At 40.2% G+C, this 22,837-nt stretch overlaps 1 protein-coding gene across 16 annotated transcripts in view; it reads left to right on the top strand.

The window, feature by feature from the left end:
* LOC122555094 (zinc finger and BTB domain-containing protein 20-like) overlaps nucleotides 1-22,837 on the top strand; it is a 339,090-nt gene that overhangs the window by 244,272 nt on the left and 71,981 nt on the right. For all 16 annotated transcript variants that reach the window (XR_006313160.2, XR_006313163.2, XR_006313162.2 and 13 more), the window contains one exon: nucleotides 10,063-10,174. The gene's annotated coding sequence lies outside the window, so the exon portion shown is untranslated. The remainder of the gene's footprint in view (nucleotides 1-10,062; nucleotides 10,175-22,837) is intronic.

Raw genomic sequence — 22,837 nt, 5'->3', positions numbered from 1 at the left:
AGGTAACATCTTCAGTGAACCTCTGAACGAAGCACTGCTGATGATTCCTGCCTTTTATTTATATACTTGGGTTTCTTTGGGTTGGTGATGCCATTTCCTATAGTGATGTCATTTCCTGTGGTGATGTCATTTCCTGTTCTTTTTCTCAGGGGGTGGTAAATTGGGTCCAAGTCAATGTGTTTGTTAGAGTTCAGTTGGAATGCCATGCTTCTAGGAATTCTCATGGTTGTCTCTGTTTGGCTTGTCCTAGGATGGATGTGTTGTCTCAGCATGACTGTCTCTCACTAGTATCCTTACATACAGATGAGGAAGGACACCACTTTGACTGGGACAACACATCCATTCTAGGACAAGCCAAACAGAGACACGCACGAGAATTCCTAGAAGCATGGCATTCCAACTGGAACTTTTTCAACAAACATGTTGACTTGGACCTGATTTACCACCCCTGAAAAAAAGAACAGGAAATGACATTACCAATCCAAAGACAACCAAACATATAAATATTAAACAGGAATCATCCGCAGTGCTTCAGCCGGAGCTCACTGAAGATGTTACCTATTATGGTGACGAAATGTTTGAAAATGAATCTTCCAGCTCAGCGAGCAAACCTACATCCAGAACCTCTTTATCTGTGCTAACCACTTTGTTATTTGTCTCAGAGATGCACAGGCCCCACTCAAGTTCTGAAGCTGAAGATTGTGCACCCCATGCAAGCAGCTGTGTGCATCTAGGACACACATGGTGTGTTCATGACTTCCACATGCTGCAAGATGTATGTTCCACTTGGTCGAGCTAACCTGCCATACCATGACATTAAAAGACTTTCTCCCCCGCACCAAAGTCAATTACTGAAGTACGAAAAAGGAAGAAAAAAACAATGAAAAATTCCTTCTCCTCCTCACCAAACTCCCTTACTTATCAAACTTCCAGTTTATTCTCTGTGTACCCAAAGTGAAGGTGAGGCAGCACTGGTGAAGGCCTCTTTTTATGCTCTCTGAAAAGCAACTAAATTCAATCCCCTGAAAACTAGGTTTAAAGCAACAAATGGTTATCTAGCTGGGACTGCTCTGTGAGCATGTAGACCCCTTCCTTAAGGCTGGGATGAAACTTAACTTTCTTGACTTTGAGTAGTTTGACTTAATTGCTCATAATTTTAAACTAGATTTTCAGTAAAAATTACCCTTAAAAATCATCCCACACTCAAGCTCTTGGTTCAGTCCCTGAGGGCTTCTGTTTGTTATGGTGAAATGACCAGCCTTGAGTTTGCAGGATTCAAGAAAGAAAGATTTTTATTTGAGCATATACATAAGGGAGCAGATATCTTTGATATGAGAATCTTACTCATTTCTACAAAATGTGCAGCTCCGATTTAAAGCACTCAAGTACCAGTTCCCTATTACAAAGTTTTGCAATTTCAAGAAGCATTAACCATCTGGCATCCTGTTTTGGGGATGTACCTGTATAAACTCCCTGACTAACCTTAATAAAGGGATGATGAGCCATGCCCCTTTCAACTCTAAGCAGGTTCCTTAAATTGAAGACAGGCAAACAGTTTAACATTTGAATTACTTTTGGTAAGATACCATTAATCTTTCCACCAACTGAATTAGGTTACTTTTTTAGCTAAATATGGGGAATTGAGGGAATGGAGGAATGGACCTATTTACAGAAAATCCATATTTTTGTATGGTATATATTTTTCCATAACTGGATTTTTAGTTTTCATAAGTTTTAAATGGTGGTCTTTGTTCTGTTTGAGTTTATGGCATGGTAAGTTGTGGTGCCACGTCCTTGAGTAATCTGAACGTTTCTGTCTTGTGTTTTGATTCGTAGCCAGTAGAACTGTTACTGTTTGAAAGCCAAGATTTGTATATGTATGCTAGGAATTTTAGTCTTAACTTTTTATTGTCCTTTTAAATAATTTTCATCCAGATTCCAACTGTGAACTTATTTTCTCCGGAAGTATCAACGCTTCCAGAGCAATGTTAAAGCAGTAAACATGTTGAGGTAATTTAGCTGTAAGCTGTATCGTTCAGTCCTTATGACTGATAGAATGGATGGATGCTCTGATCGCTTTTTTTTGGTAGCAGGTAAAAATAATTACTCCTTGCTGAAGTGTTTTTGGGCCATTTCTTTTTTCACTTTAACTGAATAGTCTTCTGCATTATACATTACAGGAGCTGTTACCTGATTATACATCAATTTTCTCTTTTTATTCAACTGCTATTATCTTGCCTAAATTTTTTGATTCATATGGGCAATGCTGGCTTGTCAGCATTTATTGCTTATGCCAAATTGCCCGAGAGAAGGTGCTAATGAGCTGCTTTCTTAAATCGTAGCAGCTGTTGGAATATAGGGACACGCATAGTGCTATTAGGAAAGAAGTTCCTGGATATTGACTCAGCAACAGTGACCATAGTTCAAGTCAGTCTGGTGTGTAGCTTAGAGGAACCTGCAAGTGGGGGATTTCCCATTGCATCTGTGGCCCCTCTTCTACCAACAGTAAAGGCTGCAGATTTACAAGATACTCTCAGCAGGGAAGTCGTTTGACCTGCTTTGTGTGGCAAATCGTGTAAGAGCAATTCAGTTGATTGCACTTACGCATTTCTTCCATATAGTCCTACAATTTTTGTCTACTCGGATATTTATCCAAATTCTCTTTGGAAGCCACCAATGAAAGTGCCTCAACCACTTTCTCAGGCAGTACACTTCCAGATTCTCACTGTTTTGTTTAAAAAAAAATGTTGTTCGTCATGTTAGCTTTGTTCTTTTTTGCTGTCGACTGTCTGCCAATAGGAATTGTTTCTCCCTATCTACGCTGGCTAATGTTTTCCTTTGTAACCTTGTCTAGCTTCTTCACTATCTGGACTCAATTATTCCTAAAGCCTTTATTCACATGATATTTCATTATCGAGACATGATTTTACCAAGCCAACATCCAGCATTCTGCCTTTTGTTAACGTAAGGCCATCCAAAACTCTGCTGTTTGCACATTAATCTGCACTTTTCCATTTACCCAATGCTCTTATGATAACTTGCCTACATTGGTTTCTATTTAAGAATTTTATCCATCTTAAAATTCTAACGTTTCTTGTCAAAACTCTGTGATCTTTCTTTTCACTATCTATGTAATCTCTAGTCCTACAATGTCTAGAGATTATCTTGCTTCTTAAGCAGCACTGATTTTAATTAGCCCATTAGTTTGGCTGTGCTTTCTGCTGCTCAGGACCTGCGTTCTGGAGTTTCTTTCCTTTATCTACCTCTCTCTCGCTCTTTTATTTTTCTTCTTTTAACACAATTTAGTAGTCATGTCACTGCACTAATAATTGAGAGGTCTAGGGTAATGCTTTGGTGACATGGATTCAAATCCCTTGGCAGTTGGTGGAATTTAAATTCAATTAATAAATCTGGAATTTAAACTAGTTGCAGTGATTGTGACGATGGCACCTATCATCGATTGTAAAATCTCATCGAGTTCACTAATATCCTTTTAAGGAAAGGAATCTGCTGTCCTTGCCTGATCAGCCCGACATGTGTCACCAGAACTACACTGCCCTGACAGCCTAGCAAGCCATTAATTCACTGGCAGTTAGAAATAGGCAACAAATGCTGATCTTATGCTCCCATAAAAGTATTGTTAAAAATCCCTTTGACAAAGATTTTGGTCATCGGTCCTAGTATCTCTCTCGGTGATGTAATTAGCCTAATAGTGCTCCTATGAACTGCCTTGACACAATTTACTTTGGTTCAGAGTTGATGAGCTGGAATCTGAGCTGTGGACACTGTGACGCATCAGGGATGGGGACAGTTACCTGGATACATCATCTCTGACAACGCAGCCGGCTTGATTGACGCCACATACGTCATATCACTCCACTTCAGTAGCACTACAAACTATTTACAAGAAGCACTACAGTAACTTACCACAGTTACTTTAACAGTACCTTCTGTACCCACAACCCTGTGTACTACCCAGAAGGACAAGGGCAGCAGATGCATGGAAATGCAAATACTTATAATGTCCTCTCTAAACTACATACCATGCTAATTTGGAACTACATTGCCATTCCTTCACTGTCACCAAGTCAAAACCAAGGAACTCCCTTTTTGACAGCGCTGTGGGTGCACCCACCCCTCAGAGGTTGCAGCAGGTCAAGAAGACGGCTCACCATCACCTTCTCTTGGGTTCAAAATAAGTAACAAATACTGGCCCAGCCAGTAATTGCCACATCCTGTAAATGAAGACGATATTACCAACTTATTCTTGTGCTATGCCATGAGAGATCAGTACATGTATTATTTTTATAACTGTGTAATAACATATATTTTTCGGAAAGAATAGTGATATTTGACTGTAGCTTTTAGATGCAGTTAAATGTAGAAATGAGGTAATTGCTGTCAGAGATTTCCAACCCCGATAGCATGCATGTTAATGACTATCTCATCCAGAGATTTGACATTGAAGCACATGTAACAGTATGAAGTTGCAGTACTTAGCAACTAGATAACCTGAAAACCAGCAAGTTAATGTCCATTGAACTGAAGTTAATTTTTTCACCATGTAATAAATGCTGATTAGTAACAAACAACTTCTCTGGTGCTGAAAATAAATTTCTACAAATGGTTAGATTTATTCAGTTAGATGTTAATTATCAACTTCTAAAAATTGAAAATGTTTATGTTGTCTCTAAATGTGTGCTGAACACTACTTGAGGTTTTACATGTGCTTATATAAATATACCTATGGAGTCATAGAGTCACAGAAATGTACAGCATGGAAACACACCCTTCGGTCCAGCCCGTCCATGCCAACCAGATATCCAATCTAATCTAGTCCTACCTCCCAGCACCCGGCCCATATCCCTTCAAACTCTTCCTATTCATATACCCATCCAAATGCCTTTTAAATGTTGCAATTTTACCAGCTTCCACCACTTTCTCTGGCAGCTCATTCCATACACATATCACCCTCTGTGTGAAAAGATTGCCCCTCAGGTCTCTTTTATATCTTTCCTCTCTCACATTAAGCCTATGGCCTCTAGTTCTGGACTCCCCGACCCATTGGAAAATACTTTATCTGTTTATCTGATCCATGCCCTTCATGGTTTTGTAAACCTCTATAAGGTCACACCTCAACCTCTGACGCTCCAGGGAAAACAGCCCCAGCCTGTTCAGCTTCTCCCTATAGCTCAAATCCTCCAACCCTGGCAACATTCTTGTAAATCTTTTCTGAACCCTTTCAAGTTTCACAACATCTTTCTGATAGGAAGAGACCAGAATTGCACGCAATATTCCAACAGTGACCTAACCAATGTCCTGTACAGCCGCAACACGATTTCCCAACTCCTGTACTCAATACTCTGACCAATAAAGGCAAGCAAACCAAACACCACCTTCACTATCCTATCTACCTGCGACTCCACTTTCAAGGAGCTATGAACCTGCACTCCAAGGTCTCTTTGTTCAGCAACACTCCCTAGGACCTTACCATTAAGTGTATAAGTCCTGCGCAGATTTGCTTTCCCAAAATGCAGCACCTCACATTTATCTGAATTAAACTCCATCTGCCCCTTCTCATCCCATTGGCTTATCTGGTCAAGATCCTGTTGTAATCTGAGGTAACCCTCTTTGCTGTCCACTACACCTCCAATTTTGGTGTCATCTGCAAACTTACTACCTCTTACGCTCACATCCAAATCATTTATGTAAATGACGAAAAGAAGTGGACCCAGCACCGATCCCTGTGGCATTCCACTGGTCACAGGCCTCCAGTCTGAAAAACTGCCCTCCACCACCACCCTCTGTCTCCTACCTTTGAGCCAATTCTGTATTCCGTGAGATCTAACCTTGCTAACCAGTCTCCCATGGGGAACCTTGTCGAACGCCTTACTGAAGTCCATATAGATCACATCTCCCGCTCTGCCCTCATCAATCCTCTTTGTTACTTCTTCAAAAAACTCAATCAAGTTTGTGAGACATGATTTCCCACGCACAAAGCCATGCTGACTATCCCTAATCAGTCCTTGCCTTTCCAAATACTTGCTGAACAATGTGTTGCTGGAAAAGCGCAGCAGGTCAGGCAGCATCCAAGGAGCAGGAGAATCGACGTTTCGGGCATTAGCCTTCCTGTAGAAGAGCTTATGCCCGAAACGTCGATTCTCCTGCTCCTTGGATGCTGCCTGACCTGCTGCACTTTTCCAGCAACACATTTTTCAGCTCTGATCTCCAGCATCTGCAGTCCTCACTTTCTCCTTTCCAAATACTTGTACATCCTGTCCCTCAGGATTCCCTCCAACAACTTGCCCACCACCAACGTCAGGCCCACTGGTCTGTAGTTCCCTGGCTTGTCCTTACCACCCTTCTTAAACAGTGGCACCATGTTAGCCAACCTCCAGTCTTCCGGCACCTCACCTGTGACTATCGATGATACAAATATCTCAGCAAGAGGCCCAGCAATCACTTCTCTAGCTTACCACAGAGTTCTTGGGTACACCTGATTAGGTCCTGGGGATTTAACCACCTTTACCCGTTTCAAGACATCCAGCACTTCCTCCTCTGTAATATGGACATTTCTACAGTCTATATCTTCCATATCCTTTTCCACAGTAAATACTGATGCAAAATACTCATTAAGTATCTCCCCCATTTTCTGCGGCTCCACACAATGGCCGCCTTGATGATCTTTGAGGGGCCCTATTCTATCCCGAGTTACCCTTTTGTCCTTAATATATTTGTAAAAACCCTTTGGATTTTCCTTAATTCTATTTGCCAAAGTTATCTCATGTCCCCTTTTTGCCCTCCTGATTCCCCTCTTAAGTATACTCCTACTTCCTTTATACTCTTCTAAGGATTCACCCGATCTATCCTGTCTATACCTTACAGATGCTTCTTTCTTTTTCTTAACCAAGCCCTCAATTTTTTTAGTCATCCAGCATTCCCTATACTTACCAGCTTTTCCTTTCACCTATGTTAGGGCTCTGATCATTTGTTTAGAAAGTACATTCTTATATGTGTAATTCTGCAAATATAAATGTTTTCACTTTGACTCCAGTTTTAACCTTTGCTAGTTTTCTGAAATAGAATAGGAATTAACATAAAGACCTTTTCGTACTACAACATACCATATCACCCATTTTTTCGATCAGGGAGAGAGACAAAAGAAAAAGACAAATAAAAAAATCAAAGGATGCCACAGGAAGTCACCAAGTATTAATTTTGGCATCTGAGATACAAGTTCCATTGAAAATGAATTTGAAGTCCTGCAGTATGTATTGCTGCATTAGGTGGCATTATTATAGTGTCATACTTAATAGTTACAAAAATGTCCTGTGATATTACTTTCAATGAGTCATAAGCTTCAGAAGAATTTGAAAGGACGGGTAAAATATTCGGGGCGGGCTTGGGATAGGTGATTGCTATGAGAGGGCTCCTTATTTTGAGGCATTGGAGAGAATATTCAAGAAATATGGGTATAATTGAAGTAGTTAAGAGATTAGGTGTACTTTTGAAAGCTGTTTTTGAAAAATGAAGGTGGGTGATTAGGACACAACTAACCATTAGCCACTTATTGAGTGTTTGGTCAGCTCACCATAGAAAAGATGCGTTGGTCTTGAAAGGACTGCTGTAGAGATTTACCAGAATAGTGCCAAGAACAAATGGATTAGATTGTGAGCAGAAATCACATCAACTTGCCTTGTCTTGTTTGGTATATTAAAACTGAACCCATCTTTTTCTTCGCTACATTGATGACTGTATCGGCGCTACCTCGTGCTCCCACGAGGAGGTTGAACAGTTCATCCACTACACCAACACCTTCCACCCCGACCTCAAATTCACCTGGACAGTCTCGGACTCCTCCCTCCCCTTCCTAGACCTTTCTGTTTCTATCTCAGGCGACCGAATCAACACGGACATCTACTACAAACCTACCGACTCCCACAGCTACCTGGACTACACCTCCTCCCATCCTGCCCCCTGTAAAAACGCCATCCCATTCTCCCAATTCCTTCGTCTCCGCCGCATCTGCTCCCAGGAGGACCAGTTCAAAATACGTACAACACAGATGGCCTCCTTCTTCAAGGACCGCAATTTCCCCCCCGACGTGGTCGACGGTGCCCTCCACCGCATCTCCTCCACTTCCCGCTCCTCCGCCCTTGAGCCCCGCCCCTCCAACCGCCACCAGGACAGAACCCCACTGGTCCTCACCTACCACCCCACCAACCTCCATGTACAGCGCATCATCCGCCGTCACTTCCGCCACCTCCAAACAGACCCCAGCACCAAGGATATATTTCCCTCCCCTCCCCTATCAGCTTTCCGTAGAGACCACTCCCTCCGCGACTCCCTTGTCAGATCCACACCCCCCACCGACCCAACCACCACTCCCGGCACCTTCCCTTGCAACCGCAGGAGGTGCAACACTTGCGCCCACACCTCCCCCCTCACTTCTCTCCAAGGCCCCAAGGGAAACTTCCATATCCGCCACAGATTCACCTGCACCTCCACCCACATCATCTACTGCATCCGCTGCAGCCGGTGTGGCCTCCTCTATATTGGGGAGACAGGCCGCCTACTTGCGGAGCGATTCAGAGAGCACCTCTGGGCCACCCGGACGAACCAACCCAACCAACCTGTGGCACAGCATTTCAACTCCCCCTCCCACTCCACCGAGGATATGCAGGTCATTGGACTCATCCACCGCCAAACCACAACAACCCGACGGTCGGAGGAGGAGCGTCTTATCTTCCGACTGGGAACCCTCCAACCGCAGGGGATGAACTTGGACTTCACCAGTTTCTTCATCCCCCCTCCCCCCACCTTGTCTCAGCCGGATCCTTCCAGCCCGGCACCGCCTTCCTGACCTGCAGTCTTCTTCTTGACCTCTCCGTCTCCACCCTACTCCGACCTATCACCCTCACCTTGACCTCTTTCCACCTATCACATTTCCAACTCCCCTCCTCCAAGTCCCTCCTCCCTACCTTTTATCTTCTCCTGCCGAACACTCTCTGCTCATTCCTGAAGAAGGGCCTGTGCCCGAAACGTCGAATCTCCTGTTCCCTGGATGCTGCCTGACCTGCTGTGCTGTTCCAGCAATAAAGTTTCAACAATATTAAAACTGAAAGATGCTTTGAAACTTTCTTTTTAAGGATTTTAAAGGAGTAGGTAGAGTTAATAGAGGGAAATGGTTCACTGCTGTAGGGTGTCTAGGATAAGCTAATGTAACCTTAAGATCAGAGCCATGCCATTAAGGAGTCAAGTTAGAAACCTTCCCTCACACCAAATGAGAATTCTCCCACAAATAAAATTAGATTCTCAGTGGGTAAATAATTTTAAATATTAAATAAAAATAACATCAACAGATTTGTTAATTACCCAACAATATTAAGAAATTGTGGAACCAAAACAAATGGATGAAATTAGAAAGCTGGTTAGCTGTGATCTTATTGTATGATAAAATAGTCTCTTGTTGCAAATCAGACCAACTCCTATTTCTTGACTACTTCCAGCTGCACCATCATCAGCTGTTTAGTTTGTTTTTGTTCTGGTCTTCAAATGTTTGAGTATACATTTCCTCCTTTATTAAAATTAAAGTACAGAACTTTGGGCTGGATGTGTATCTCATCATAACTGAACTATTTGATTTTCTATCTTTTTATCTAATATATCAGCAACACAAGTTTTTGATACCTTTATTAACTTCATAAGTTGCCTAAATGAATGTTTGGAAAATTGATTTTATTTCAAGGTTTTTTTTTTGAAATAAAGAAATTCTGAAATTGTCAAAGAATAAAGAAACCTACCCTCTACTATTCATGTCCCGTTGATACGCAGATTAGATTCTGGAAAATTCTGGAAACTAAATGTACCCAAAATGCATTGATATACAGTTATTATATTCTAATTGTTGTAGAATATATAGATGTATTCAAAGTGCAGACATTTAGAGTAAGAGGAGACCTAAACACGACTAAAAGGCATAAAGATGATAATTTGAATGCATTTAATCGTGCAACTGAGAAATCGGCCTTTTTAAACATTGTTTTGAATTCTTTATTTCAGAATACTGAGAAATAAAAAGATGGTTGGAAAATATTTTTGGAAAGCATGAAACAATCTTGTGGACCCAGTGACCAGATTGTGCAATACAAGGGCTACATTGCAAAGTTTCAAGGTAATTAATCTTATGTATTCCAATCAGCATGATAATGGTGAATGTTTCATTGAAAGTCATTGAAAGTACCTGTAATAGCTGTTCCTCTAACAGGTGAAGCTATGATAATCCAATGCAAGGGGCCAAACAGGAAAGGCAGATGAACTCAGGGCATGATTAGGAACATGGGACTGGGATATCATAATAATTACAGAAACATGGCTCAGGGATGGGGCAGGACTGGCAGCTTAATGCCCCAGGATTCAAATGCAACAGGAAGAATAGAAAGGGAGGCAAGAGAGGAGGTGGGGTGGCATTTTTGATAAGGGATAGCATTATAACTGTGCTGAGGGAGGATATTCCCGGAAATACGTCCAGAGAAGTTATTTGGGTGGAACTGAGAATTAAGAAAGGGATGATCCCCTTATTGAGATTGTATTATAGACCCCGTAATAGAGGGAAATTGAGAAACAAACATGCAAGGAGATCTCAGCTATCTGTGAGAATAATAGGGTGGTTATGGTAGGGGATTTTAACTTTCTAGACATAGAGTGGGACTGCCATAGTGTTAAGGGTTTAGATGGAGAGGAATTTGTTAAGTGTGTACAAGACAATGTTTTGATTCAGTATGTGGATGTACCCACTAGAGAAGGTGCAAAACTTGACCTACTCTTGGGAAATAAGGCAGGGCAGGTGACTGAGATGTCAGTGGGGGAGCACTTTGGGGTATAGGGAATGCTGGATGACTAAAGAAATTGAGGGTTTGGTTAAGAAAAAGAAGGACGCGTATGTCAGGTAGATCGGGTGAATCCTTAGAAGAGTATAAAGGAACTAGGAGTATACTTAAGAGGGAAATCAGGAGGGCAAAAAGGGGATATGAGATAGCTTTGGCAAATAGAATTAAGGAAAATCCAAAGAGTTTTTACAAATACTTTAAGGACAAAAGGGTAACTAGGGATAGAATAGGGCCCCTCAAAGATCATCAAGGCGGCCATTGTGTGGAGCCGCAGAAAATGGGGGAGATACTAAATTAGTATTTTGCATCAGTATTTACTGTGGAAAAGGATATAGAAGATATAGACTGTAGAGAAATAGATGGTGACATCTTGCAAAATGTCCATATTACAGAGGAGGAAGTGCTGGATGTCTTGAAATGGTTAAAGGTGGATAAATCCCCAGGTGGACCCTAGAACTCTTTGCGAAGCTAGAGAAGTGATTGCTGGGCCTCGTACTGAAATATTTGTTTCGTCGATAGTCACAGGTGAGGTGCCAGAAGGCTGGAGGTTGGCAACCATGGTGCCACTGTTTAAGAAGGGTGGTAAGGACAAGCCAGGGAACTACTGACCAGTGGGCCTGACGTCGGTGGTGGGCAAGTTATTGGAGGGAATCCTGAGGGACAGGATGTACAAGTATTTGGAAAGGCAAGGACTGATTAGGGCTAGTCAACATGGCTTTGTGCATGGGAAATCATGTCTCACAAACTTGATTGAGTTTTTTGAAGAAGTAACAAAGAAGATTGATGAGGGCAGAGTGGTAGATGTGAACTATATGGACTTCAGTAAGGCGTTTGACAAGGTTCCCCATCGGTGTCTGGTTAGCAAGGTTAGATCTCACGGAATGCAGGGAGAACTAGCCATTTGGATACAGAACTGGCTCAAAGGTAGAAGACAGAGGGTGGTGGTGGAGGGTTGTTTTTCAGACTGGAGGCCTGTTACCAGTGGAATGCCACAAGGATTGGTGCTGGGTCCACTACTTTTCATCATTTATATAAATTATTTGGATGTGAGCGTAAGAGGTACGGTAGTAAGTTTGCAGATGACACCAAAATTGGAGGTGTAGTGGACAGCGATGAGGGTTACCTCCGATTACAACAGGATCTTGACCTGATGGGCCAATGGGCTGAGAAGTGGCAGATGGAGTTTTAATTCAGATAAATGTGAGGTGCTGCATTTTGGGAAAGCAAATCTTTGCAGGACTTGTACACTTAATGGTAAGGTCCTAGGGAGTGTTGCTGAACAAAGAGACCTTGGAGGGCACGTTCATAGCTCCTCGAACGTGAAGTCGCAGATAGATAGGATAGTGAAGAAAGTATTTGGTATGCTTTCCTTTATTGGTCAGAGTATTGATTACAGGAGTTTGGGAGGTCATGTTGCAGCTGTACAGGACATTGGTTAGGCCACTGCTGGAATATTGTGTGCAATTCTGGTCTCCTTCCTATCGGAAAGATGTTGTGAAACTTGAAAGGGTTCAGAAAAGATTTACAAGGATGTTGCCAGGGTTGGAGGATTTGAGCTATAGGGAGAGGCTGAACAGGCTGGAGGGTCAGAGGTTGAGGTGTGACCTTATAGAGGTTTACAAAATCATGAGTGGCATGGATCGGATAAATAAACAACGGCTTTTCCCTGGGGTCGGGAAGTCCAGAACTAGAGGGCATAGGTTTAGGTTGACAGGGGAAAGATATAAAATGGACCTAAGGGGCAACGTTTTCACACAGAGAGTGGTACATGTATGGAATGAGCTGCCAGAGAAAGTGGTGGAGGCTGGTACAATTGCAACATTTAAGAGGCATTTGGATGGGTATATGAATAGGAAGGGTTTGGAGGGATATGGGCCGGGTGCTGGTAGGTGGGACTAGATTGGGTTGGGATATCTGGTCAGCATGGATGGGTTGGACGGAAGGGTCTGTTTCCATGCTGTATATCTCTATGACTCTAAGTATTGTCAATGTCAAAGTTGTCACACTGTTCTTTGTGATACTTATCACTTGACAGGTGTGTAATCAGGAACCAATTTCTCCAAATTACTCCATTTATGTTTTTGTGCAATGGTATAGAAGGGATGGGTGCAAGGGGATTAAATAAGATGGACAGAGAGAAATAGGTTATTACGACAGAGAGAGGTTCAAGTGCACAGAAATGTCCACCAGGAAAAAAAACCCAGCTAATCCATAAACCTCTCTCATAAATTTGAAACTTGACTCGTTAACTGCCTGGTTCTACCTAGTTCGGGGCCCTTTTAACTAAAAAGGCCCAGGCTTTCCTTGTCCATGAGTAACATCTCCACTGAGTTAATGAAATTAATCAATGAAGTTTTGCACCATTTTTCTTAAAATCTGGAATTAATTATAGGATCTCATAATTTACAGTTTTACTAATGAACTGAAATTGAATTTTATTGGTTATTGGTGTTCCCCCTGTGTAAATTTCTATTAACTGTGCGCTAGTTATAAATAGTTAATTTGTTTGTATATTTCTAGGTCCTGAAGGCAGAACTTCAGGAGTGAGGGAGGAAGTTAAAAAGATTGATAAATATTTTAAACCCTCAGATTAATCTCAGTGCCATGCACAAGCAAGCATAGCAATAACAGGATAAATATCCGGTTATCTATGACTTGAGAAATTGTGCATGAAAAATTCTATGAGCATTGGAACAAATTTCAGGGCAGGACCTGTTCAGCTTCCTTTACATGTATAAAAAGGAAGGGAAAGGCCAAAGTTAACATAAACCTCCTGGAGAACACAACTTGGGAAATAATAACGGGGAAACTGGGAATAGCAGAGAGGTTGAATAAATATTTTGCATTAGTCTTCACTTTGGAAGACACTAATGGTATTCTAAAATTACTAAATAATCAAGGGATAAGAGGAGGAGAAGAAATTACTATCATAACTATTACTAGAGAAAAATTGCTTGGGAAACAAATCACTGATAATCCCCGTCAACCTGAAGGCATGCATACAAGGCTATTAAAAGAAAAGCTACAGAGATAGTGGATGCACTGGGAGTAATCTTCCAAGAATTTTAAACTCTGGGAAAGTCTCAGAGGATTGGAAAATTGCCAATGTAAAATCTTTATTTAAAAACTGACAGACAAAAGAGCAGATAACTGTACGTCTGTTAGCTTAATATCTGATATTGGAAAAATATTAGAGCCAATTATAATGGATGTAAAGCAGAGCATTTGGAAATACATAAATGATCAAGCAGAGACAGCATGGTTATACAAAGAGGAAATAGTGCATGAAAAATATACTAGAATTCTTTTAGGAAGTAACAAGCAGGATAGATAAAGGAGAAGCAATGGATATAGTAGTGGAAGTAGTATATTCCATAGATAGTCGACTTGTTAACTAATAGAAAACAGACAGCTGGAATAAGGGGTGCATTTTCAGAATACCAACTAGTAGTGAGCTACAGAGATCAGTACTGGGGCCACTATTATTTATCGTGTATGATAATAATTTGGATGTGGAAACTGAATGTACTCTAGCCAAGGTTGCAGATGAGTCAGAAATAAATCAGTCAGCAAATGTTAAGAATGACAGTGTTAGACAGGTTATGTGAATGAGCAAAAACTTGGCAGACAGATTATAATGTGGGAAAATATGAGGTTTTGCACGTAAGAAGAATAGAAGGAAGTGAGGACTGCATATGTTGGCGATCAGAGTCAAATAGTGTGGTGCTGGAAAAACACAGGTTAGGGAGCATCCGAGGAGCAGGGCAGCCATATGCCCTTCATCAGGAATGTTGCGGAGGTGGGGGGCCAAGGGGGCGGTAGATAACAGGGTTGGCGGCAAGGTAGCTTGGAAGATGATACGTAAATGAAGGTGAGGGTGATGTTGATAGATCTGAGTGGAGGGTGGAGCAGGTAGGTAGAAAGGAAGATGGGTAGGTAGAACAGCTCAAGAGGTTGGTGCCGAGTTGGAGGGTTGGGTCTGGGATTAGGGGAGATGAGGAAATTGGTGAAATCAACATTGATCCCATGTTGTTGGAGGGTCCCAAAGCGGAAGATGAGGTGTTCTTCCCCCAGTCGTTGGGTAGCTAGGATTTGGCGATGGAGGAGGCCAGAACTTGCATGTCCTTGGTGGAGTCAGGGGGGAGAGGGTTGATGACGTTGATAAATGTAGAATCACTTCAACTCCCCCTTCTAATCCACCAAGGTCATGCAAGTCTGGGGCCTTCTCCACCACCAAATTCTAGCCACCTGATGACTGGAGGAAGAACGCCTCATCCTCCTCTTTGGGACCCTCCAACCACACGGCATAAATTTTTGCCATTTTTATCTCCCCCCCCCCCCCCCCCCCCCACACCTTATCCCAGATCCAACCCTCCAATTTGGCACCGCCCTCTTGAACTATTCTACCTGTCCATCCTTCTTCCCACCTATCATTTCACCCCTCCCACCTTCATTTAATTGTCGCCTTCCATCCTCCCGGCCCCACCCTCCTCCTATTTATCTCTCAGCCCTCTTGAGCCCACCACCACATTCCTGATGAAGGGCTTTTGCCCGAAACGTCAACTCTCCTGCACCTTGGATGTTGCCTGACCTGCTGTGCTTTTCCAGCACCACACTATTTGACACATAAGAAGAATAATAGAGCTGAATATTATTCAACTGGAGAAAGCCTGCAGAAAGTTGCAGCACAGAGGGATTTTGGAGTCCTTGTACATAAATCTCAAAAAACTATTATACATGTTCAACAGGTATTAGGAAAGACAAATGGAATGCTGACCTTTATTTCAAAGGGAATGGAGTATAAAAGTAGGAATGTCTTGCTAAAACTGTTAGATCACAGCTGGAATACTCTGAACAATTTTGGGCCCCCAACTAAGGAACAATATACTGGCATTGATGACAGTCCGGCAAAGTTTCACTTGGCTATTTCTGGGTAAAAAGGGACTGTCTTTTGAGGAGTGGCTGAGTAGGTTGGGCCTCTATTTGTTAGATTTTAGAAGAATGAAAGAGGACAGTATTGAAACATGCAGAATTATTAAGAAATTTGACATGGCATTTGCAGAAACATAGTTTCCCATGAGGTGAGAGCCTAGGACAGAAGGTATAATCTCAAAATAAGGGTTTGTCCAATTAAGGCAGATGTGAAGATGAATTTCACAGTAGTGAATTCATGGAATACTTTGTTGGAGAGGGTTGTGGAGGCTGGGCATTGAGTGTATTCAAGACTAAGATAGTCAGATTTTTAACCAGTAAGGGAATCGAGGATTATAAGGTAAAGGTAAGAAAGTGAAGTTGAAGGCTATCTGATCAGCCATGATTTCATTAAAGGTCAGGGCAGACTCATGAGCTGAATGCTGGAAAAGCACAACAGGTTAGGCAGCATCTAAGGAGCAAGAAAATAGACGTTTCAGGCCGGAGCCCTTCATCAGAGCTGATGAAAGGCTCCAGCCGGAAACATCGATTTTCCTGCTCCTCGGATGCTGCCTTTACTGTTGTGCTTTTCCGGCACCACACTCTCAACTCTGATCTCCAGCATCTGCAGACCTCACTGTCTCCTCATGGGCTGAATGTTTTACTTCTGTCCTACATTTTATGGTCCAACAATACTGAGACCAATGTCCTCATGAGGAAGTGCTTGTTTGTAGGGGAAGTGGTTAGTTTTTTTTTGATCGGGGTGGGCACCATGATTAAATAGACTTGGCAAGCAAGGTATTCAGAGGCCTGGGAGATGTAAACATAGTAGTTCTGGAGTGGAAAATAGATCAGAAATAGATGGCATTTGGCAGCGTTGAATCAGAGCTTGTCTGAATTAGAATTTATGACTATATGTAAATACATTGGACATGTTAAAGTGGATCAAAAAGGGGAAGGATTGGAAATTTACTATTTATGACGGCAAGGCTTTTGGGGAAGATAAAGAAGAAAGAAAAGGAACTGGCAGTATTGATCAAAGAAGCTGATAGCACTGGAAAAGAAGAATGTAGTAATATGTCAGAGACAATGTCCATTGTGGTTAGATTTAAGGACCATTGGAAGAGCTGTTACACTGTAGAGTTTAAACTATAAATTATGAAATAACAGATAAGAGATATATGTGAAAATCTACTTGTGAATGACAAGTTGAAAAGATTGCAGCAGAATGATAATGGAAGGTTTCATTTATCCTTATATGAACAAGGAATAAAAGAGAAGAATTTCTAAAATAAAACATTCTGGAAATACTCAGCAAATCTGGCACCTTATGGAGAAACATAGAGTTCAAGTTTCAGGTCCCTGATCTTCCATCAGAATTGGAGGAATTGCTAAAATTTCTACAGAAAAGTTTTCTTTGATTTCTATCCAAATAAGGAAGGGAGTATTATTTCTCATTCTGGGAAAGGGAAGGGGGTATATTTTAGTGAGCAAGTGATTGAGTAATAGTGATCATAACATCATCAGGTTTAAAACAACTAAGAACAAGGACAAAATATAATCATCGAAGTATTTAACAGAAGGAAGGATAACTTCTGAGAGTTGAAAATTAGTATGTTACAGATGAATTGGAATCAGAGCAATTTAGAAAGCCTTCAAAGAAGAGGTGATCATTTACAGTAGAGGTACATTTTGTAAGTGAGAAAGAAATTACTGGAGCCCTCTGGAGGTCTCGAGAAATAGAACACAAGAAATAGGAACAGGTGTAAGCCATTTGGCATTTCAAGCCTACCCCACCATCCAAGACGATTATGGTTGATCTGCCCCAGGCTTCAACTTCTCTTTCAACCCAATTCAGCATAAATCAATCCCTGATATTTCAAAAAAAAATCCACTGACTCATTAAATATTTTTGGTGATCTAACCTCCACAATTCACCGGAGTAGATAAGTTCAAGAAATTCATTACTCTCTGGGAAAAAAGATTCCTTCACATCTCTGTTTTAAATTAGTGTTCTCTTTTCAGTAACTACACCTCCAAATTTGAGATTCCCTCACTAATGGAAGCATCATCTCAACATCTACCCTGTTAGGCCCCCTCAGAATTTGTGTGAATAAAGGCCTATCCGATTTAGCTGTTCTTGATAAGTCAACCCCTTCAGCCTAAGAGTTAATCTAATGACTCTCTTTTTGAATTGCCTGCAATGCCAGTATATCATTTTTTTTAATACAGGAGCTAAAACTGAGAGTAAAATGAGACAAAAAGGATTAAGGGTGGTCGTAATATTGATGAAATTTGAGCAACAAGATGAATTCAGAAAGTAGAGAGGAATTCTTTTAAAAAGGGAATAAAGTGAGAGAAATAGAAGTGTGAAAATAGATAAGAAGCAAAAGAAAAGAGGAACCTAAAGTCTTCTATGAACATATTGCTCTTAAATAATGTGATTCAAATACTGATTTTAAAAGATTATGTCAACCCATTTAAATGTAAATTGAAATTTTAAACAAGATATATTTAATTAAAGAAAATGCATTTGATGAAACAGCAAAAATATTACACCTATATGGAGTAATGAGCTCAGATGGAGTCATACAGTCTAGAGAACTTTCATAGGGAGGTTACATGGCCCAATTTGTGAGTAGGATAAGACTGTTGTGTTTTTGAACACCAGAGAAAATATGACTTGCTTGAAGAGCAACAGCCTATTGCTCCCTTTCTCTTTATTTGTAACTCTTCTCTGCAAAATGTGTGAGCTGAACCTCCAGTAGAAATTTTCTTCTTTACTGCTTATGGACGATTTGTGGAAAAGAATTCACTGGAATCTACTCCACCATCTCTAGGAAAGGGAGTTCAGCCAGCTGTAACAATTCCAACAAGAAACCCAGTATCAGCAGCTTGTATATGCAGAATAATATCAGTATCTGAATACCGTTTTGGACTATACATGACCTTTTTTTTAACTTATGAATTTAACTGCTACACAACAAATGAACTTCAAGATAATACACTATACAGTTTTCAGTTTTTTTTTTAATTCATTCCTCTTCAGACTTATGAGTTGTTTTTTAGAAGGGTAGTTATACACATACATGATCCAAGTGATCAATAATTTTTGCATCTTTATTTGAATAAAGTTTGGTTTTGGTAACAAGCTTTTATGACTAAAGAAACCTTGTTTTCAAAACTGAACCTGACACCCAACTTATGTAATTGTCCATATTACTAATTTAAAGTTTGTGATGATCCGTGGAAGAGTGGGGCTAGAAAAGAAAACTCTGCAGCTCTGCAACCTCCATAATAACAACATAAATATGAATCGCTGCTGAAAGGACTCATGGGATTAAAAAAAGCTGATTGTTTTTGTTTATGGGATGTTGTTTGCACCATCAACATTTATCCCTAACTGCCATTGAGAAGGCGGTAATCAGCCACTTTCTTGAACTGCTGAAATTCATATGGTACAGGTGCATCTACAGTACTGTTATGGGAGGGAGTGTCAGTAGGTTGACCAAGCATTAGTGGAAAGAAAAGTCATTGTGTTTCCAAGTCAGGATGGTATATAACTTTAAGGCAACTTACTAAATGGTGTTTTTCTACATGCCTGCTGCCTTTTATTCATCTGTGTGGTAGAGGCCATTTGTTTGGAAACTCCTGCTGATCAGTGACCCTTGATGAAAGCGAGTTTTGAGAAGATTTGTCATTTACAAATGTCATTTATAAAATACCTTGCAAGAACTGTATCAAACACTACATTGGACAAACAGGTAGAAAAATAGCCACCAGGATACATGAATATCAACTAACCACGAAAAAACATGACCCACTCTCACTAGTATCCTTATATACAGATAAGGAAGGACACCACTTTGACTGGGACAACACATCTATCTGAGGACAAGTGAAACGGAAACACGTATGAGAATTCCTAGAAGCATGGCATTCCAACCGGAACTCTATCAACAAACACATCGACTTGGAAACCATTTACCACCCTCTGAGAAAAAGAACAGGAAATGACATCACAACCCAAGGAAACCTAAGCACATAAATAGAAAGCGAGTTACTAACACCAGTGCTTCACCATAGGCTCACTGATGATGTTACCTAGTATGGTGAGAAAACGTCTGAAAATGAACCTTCCAGCTCGGCGAGCAAAGTTACATCCAGAACCCTTGGTGAAATGCTGCAGGACACTTTGCATACATTGCTGTATTGGTGATGGTGTGCTCATGAAATTTGTTGCTTTCTCCAGGATGATGTCAAGAGTCGAGAGTGCGTTGCTGGGAAAGCACAGCAGGTAAGGCGGCATCAAGGGATTATGTTCGAAACATCAATTCTCTTGTTCCTCGGATGCTGCCTGACCTGCTGTGATTTTCCAGCAACACACTCTCGACTCTGATCTCCAGCATCTGCAGTCCTCACTTTTTCCAGCATGATGTTAGTCTTGGAATAAGACTATGTTTTGTAATTGAGTTAAATGATTATAATGTAAAAATTAAAAGTTATTTGATTCGTAAAGCCTTGAAAGGCAAGGTATGGGATCATCTTCTTTTGTTTTTGTGTAATGATTCATATAGAAGTTCAGTGCCAACTCATGCAGAAGTTCAGCATCACTTTATTACAAAACATTATACATTATACCAAAACAATTCTAATCACTTATTTTAATATTTTACATTATACCAAAACAATTCTAATCACATTTTAATATTTATGCAACAAACCAATGACATTGCAAAACCAAATGCCAGGAAGGCTTTGCTATGATTTATCCATTATGTAAGTTAAACTGATCTGTTATAACCTTATTTAACAACATTTATCACTTCTGAATTAACAAATTGCACATTAAAATAAAGTTTATTGTTAAATTGGTTTCACTTCAAATGGAAATGCAGCAGAAATAGTAATAACAGGAGGTCATGGAGCATCTGTGAAGTAAGGAGGGGGTAGAGCTAGTGTTGCAGTTCAGTAACGTTTACGTATGAACAGCTTATTTGGAGGGATGAAGGCAAAGAATAAAGTGTAGAAAGGAAATAAATAATCTGTGATGATATGCAGAACAGGAGATGATTAAATATCATGAGTAATTAGAAAATAGGAAGAAAAGTGTATATTAAGGTCACACAAGTTGGAAATGGTACTCGTTGCTCAAATGGAAGATGAAGTCTAAGGTGGGATTCTAAAGGAAGGAGAAAGAGTTTTTGTAGATTTGTGGCAACAGGAACTGTAAAAAGTAAAGGAGAATTGTGAACAGCAGTATTTCGCTCTTTCTACTGCACTCTCTGTCTCTGTTGATTTTCTACTCTTCTTTCTCCCCTCTCGGCTCAAATTCAATGTCTGGTCTATTGTACCAACCACTGCGGCTACCTGTTCTCTCAAATTCTGATTCTAGCTGCAGTCTTCACGCTGTCCACCACTTTCCAATTAATGGGTAGTCTGCTAATAAAAAGGCGAACTTTGTTGAATAAAGTCAGTTAGCAAAGAGTTCTGACTGTCATAAATTTAATCCTATGCATCCACATATTGTCATTGTTACCATTGCACCATAAATGCAGTATGAAAGAAAAAAGGCTTGTGTTTATTATTTTAGTCCCACCAAGTCTCCCAAATATTTCCAAGTATTTCGCTTTCAATGATTTACTTTAAAATTTGCATATTTCTTCAGTAGGCAAGTAATAATTACACAACTGCCATTTTGAATTTGAATTGAAAACAGTTTATCTGGAGCATTAAGCATGTATATAAAGAGGAAAGTGTTAAATGACATGCAATGCCATCTAGTGCATAATTAATATTGAATATCATTCAGCACAGTGCCATCTGGTGGAATTTTTTTGAGAATTATGTTAGCTGTTTATTTTGTGTACGCTGATTTGATGTATAATTCCAGCCATTTTACAACATGATCATCACCATGCTAAGCACATAAGAAATCAAATAGTTTAACAACATTGACGTTACATTATTGGGTTAATTTATGTCTTTGTTTGCAAAAACATTTTTCATTGTCAGGAGGGGCCCCATAAATGAACATTTGAGGTGCATTCTCTTTACCTATTTGAAATGTTTTTGAAGCACCCAAAAGCAAAGTGATCAAATGAATCCTGGTTGATGAATCTATAAGCTCATGGCAAGGTAACCTATAGGACTTGTCTCCTCCAAGAATTCTGAGATTTGCTGAGCCATGGGTTTGGTAATTATGTTAATATCATTTTAATTATGTATATTTTTTGGAATTTAGCTTGCACACAGCTAAAGAAATATTTTGCAAAACATTTTCTATTAAAACAGTGCCCTTCTTTCACATCAAGCCAATCAGTTGCCAAGAAAGTAACACTCTCCTTGAGAGAGTGGAATGGCAATTGATGTAGGAAAGAAATTATCTAGGAGGTAATTTTAGGGCTTATGTTACCTTAAAGACTTGTATTTATTACTGTCATCTAGAGTAAACAAATTTTTATTATAGAATTCAATACTTCATGTGTAGTAATGTAAATGAAAAACATTTTTGTATTTCATTAACCTATTATTTTAAAAGATTGGATCTAAATTTTATTGTTGAATCTAGTTTTAGAAATGTGAATAAAGCCTTGAACATTGAGTTGCAAAATGGGGTGTAAAGAAAAAGAAATGTTTCAAATAAACCTTTAGTTACTTTAATGCTTTGTTCCAGACTTGTTTAAAAGCTTACAGTGAAGTAATGTTTCTGTTTTTATAACAGTGCCTATTTTGATTCAAAATATCCAATGATTTTACCTTTTGGGGGCATTGTATAAAGGATATGGTAAAGAAGTGGGAAAGGATAAAATTACCTGTGCTTTTCCTTTCCAGTGTTCTTTTTGGGTTTGAGAAAAACATTAATGCTGTTTAATCCCATCTATCACAGTGGTTTCAGCTGGGGATAAAGTTTTAGTAAACACTCCAAAGTGAAAGCAGTCACTATCAAATCCAAGCTACCTTCAGCAGTTGCTGGCTAACATTCATATGCTAGGATATAGATCAATTGTTCTCAGTTACCATCTTAGAGAAGTTGA

Source organism: Chiloscyllium plagiosum, unplaced genomic scaffold (assembly GCF_037043375.1).
Source record: "Chiloscyllium plagiosum isolate Xiang-an unplaced genomic scaffold, Cpla_swu_hap1 HiC_scaffold_12, whole genome shotgun sequence".
In the NCBI taxonomy this organism is placed as follows: domain Eukaryota; kingdom Metazoa; phylum Chordata; class Chondrichthyes; order Orectolobiformes; family Hemiscylliidae; genus Chiloscyllium; species Chiloscyllium plagiosum.
The sequence above is the reverse complement of the archived record's forward strand: the minus strand, read 5'-3'. Positions and strand labels throughout refer to the sequence as shown.